Source organism: Gavialis gangeticus, unplaced genomic scaffold, assembly GCF_001723915.1.
Source record: "Gavialis gangeticus isolate Ggan-Ray unplaced genomic scaffold, GavGan_comp1, whole genome shotgun sequence".
Taxonomy (NCBI): Eukaryota; Metazoa; Chordata; order Crocodylia; family Gavialidae; genus Gavialis; species Gavialis gangeticus.
Window position 1 is genome coordinate 111048729 of NW_017729024.1, and position 3189 is coordinate 111051917.

Consider the following 3189-nt stretch of genomic DNA (forward strand, 5'->3'; position numbering starts at 1 on the left):
TCCACTTTCCTCCCTTTCTTGAAGGTAGGCACCACATTGACCTTCTTCCAGTCTTCGGGCACTTTGTCCCCTTTTCAGTGAAATGTCCAGGCCTGGTGTTTAAAATTGGACTCCTGTACTCTGTCCGTGCTCCTCACTCTTTAGCATATTCAGCTGCGATTGGAATTCAGACACAGCTTAGCCCACCAGAGAGCTGGTCATCCTGTTTTGAAACTAGAGAAATATTGTAACTTTATGTCCAATCTTCTTTTGTAAAGAGTCATAGAGAAGCAGGGCTAGAAGAGACCTAGAGAAGTCATCTAGTCCAAACGCCTGCCTGAGGCAGGTTCATATCTATCCAAGTCATCGCATACAAATCCATAATCTAACCTTTCAGCAAAACTATAATCAACCCTGACACAACACAAGACACAACACCCTATTCTGCCACAGGGGGACCTAGGTGGCCAACTCCCTTCTCCTGCAAAGTTTGTTAAAAATTTGCTCAAGAGATCCTAGGTGGAGGGCCATGTCCCTTGCTCCAGGGGAAGACAAAACCCCACACAATCCATATGTACCATGGTTAGATTCCCATGGGGAGACCGTGATGCCCCTTTTGGTCTTGAGACACTTGCCCTGCTCCAGCTCTTGGGTCTCTCCCCTTTTTCTTTCCTGCCATTCCTTGATGTACAGTTTTGATTGAAAAAGAGGCTGCCTAATGGGTCCTAGGGTGAGCCCAGTCCTTGTGGCAGCTAGCAGGTCCCTCTGACCCCTCTGCCCTGCTGATATCTGTTGACACTGGATTTTAGGAACCCAGCCCGTATACCTTTGTTCTATCTGGGTCCCCTGGTCCTGTCTCTGCCCTGCTGTGGGTAATGAGCCTGTTTTTGGGCCAAAGCCCACTTCATGTCCTAAGGCTCTAGCCCCTGGCAGTCTCTAGCCCCTGCACACCCACTGACATTATTGGGACCTCCACCAACCCCAATAGTCCCTAACCAAAACCACTGGATTAAACTGTAGCAAAGGGATAAGCACATGGGCTATAACATAATAGTAACCCATTCTAGGTACAAACAACAACAGTAGTTCATTGCCTTATCCTGGAGTACATTCCTCTGCAAGACACTAACATATTACTGGTAGTCCCCAGGCCAGCTCAGAAGTGAGCCAGGTGTCTTCCTGCAGCCTTCCAGACCTGGAGCTCTTCACTCTGCAGCTTGCTGGGCCAGACTGTCTCATTTGGCTTAGGCCCTGGGCTTGCATGCTGCCTAAGCCTTGCCCCTTCTGGTCAGGTGATGCTTCAGTCCTGCAGGGGTGGGCCTGAAGCCTGGATGCCAAGCAGCTTATGATTGTTGCTCTGGCAGTCCTTTGTTGCCCAAACTAATCTCTTCCTGGTTGCCTATCAGCTAGGTCTGCAATAGACGGTCATAGCCTCTTGCCCCAAGATGCCTATTCCCCTGCAGTCAACTTACCCTGTGCAGAGTTCTCCTGACTGTCTGCAGATGTGCCCTTTTTCTTTTGCTGGGCAGCATCCTGCCAAAGAAACAGGGTTTCTTTGCTGCTTTCCCCCAGTGGCTGGTCTGGATTCAGCTGCCTGGGCTCTCTGATCTTGAGTAGAGGGACAAGACCCTTTAGCCAGGAACCTCTGGATTCATCTCAGCAGGAGCACTGGCACACCCCAGTCAAAATCCCCAGCCTTGGCTGCTGACAATCCCAGTTCCTCTGAGGAAGGCTTTCCTCTGTGCCATTCACCAACCAGGTCAGGAGAGGGTGTCTGAGTGAGCTTTTAGTCTTCGGTCTTCCTTACAGCTTCATTAAGGCCCTCAAAACATGCCCTCCAGTAGGAAGAAACACTGACACATACAAGATCTGTCACTTTTGTTGGGGCAGTATGACTTTGTTTGCTTTCCTACAGATGCACCAGAAGCTCTCAAGCCAGACTTGGCATCTCTGTATATCCAAAGAACTCTTGTTAAATATTCATCATCCCCAATGATAAGTAACCCATTTTTGATCACAAGACTTGACTTAAAGATAGAACACCAGCAGACAGGAAAGATACATACAAAGATACATATCAGTATTCTTAAAATTGCATTGGGTTGCACACAGGTGTAATCAAGAAGAGAAAAACAGTTCCTCCTAGATTGGCCCAGAGCAAGAGGTGGTAGGAATGTCCTGAATAAGTAAGTGAATGCATGGTGCAATTTGCTTCCCGGAGACTGAAATGCGACTGCAGGGGACTTGGTGACAGAGAAAATGCCTTCCAGTCGTAAGTGTCTAGTGTTCTCTGTGATGAGTTTTTTAACTAAAATTCTTTGCCTGAAGTTTTAAAGAAATAACTGCTGATTTAGTTCTCATCTTCTTGATTTGTTTCTTCACTGGTAAAATTAAACTCCATAATCTACCACAGACAATGGAAGGAATAGAGGGAATGCTTTGTTTAACATTAAGCTCGCTAGTTGCAGGTGAAATACTGGTAACCCCAACTGATACTAGTTACTAATAAGGCTGTAACTATAATTTGTCCCTATCGATTTTTAAAATGTGGCATTTCCTTGTCAGGTCCCTTGAGATATAAGCTATTTTTCACACTTTTTAAAGAGTGATATGTTGGAATGCAATCTTAGAGGCCTCTTACTCAAAGTTTGTCATCTAACTGAAGGTTAGGTTGGAAGGATTTCCCTGGAGATTAAATTTGATCCCTTCTCTGGATAATTCTAATTCATGACATTTAGTAAAAGATGTCAGCCCTAGCTATGATAAAAATGCATCTGAAAAATAAATGTTTTGTCAGATTACAACAAGTGCCACCTACTTTTACTTTTTTTTTTCTGGGAGAAAAAATTGCCCCCTATTTTCCTAAAAGGCTTCCCTATTAAGCTTCCATTTATTATGTATTTATCTGCTAGATTTATATGCCACCTTCCTTAAAAGAGACTTAAGGCATTTATAGTTTCATAGTTTCATAGTTTCTAGGGTCGGAAGGGACCTGAGAAGATCATCTAGTCTGACCCCCTGCCATGGCAGGAAAGAGTACTGGGGTTAAACGACCCCAACAAGGTGTTCATCTAACCTCTTCTTAAAAACCCCCAGGGTAGGAGCCTGCACCACCTCCCTTGGAAGCTGGTTCCAGACCCTAGCCGCCCTGACCGTGAAATAGCGCCTTCTGATGTCTAACCTAAATCTACCCTCTGCCAGCTTGTGACC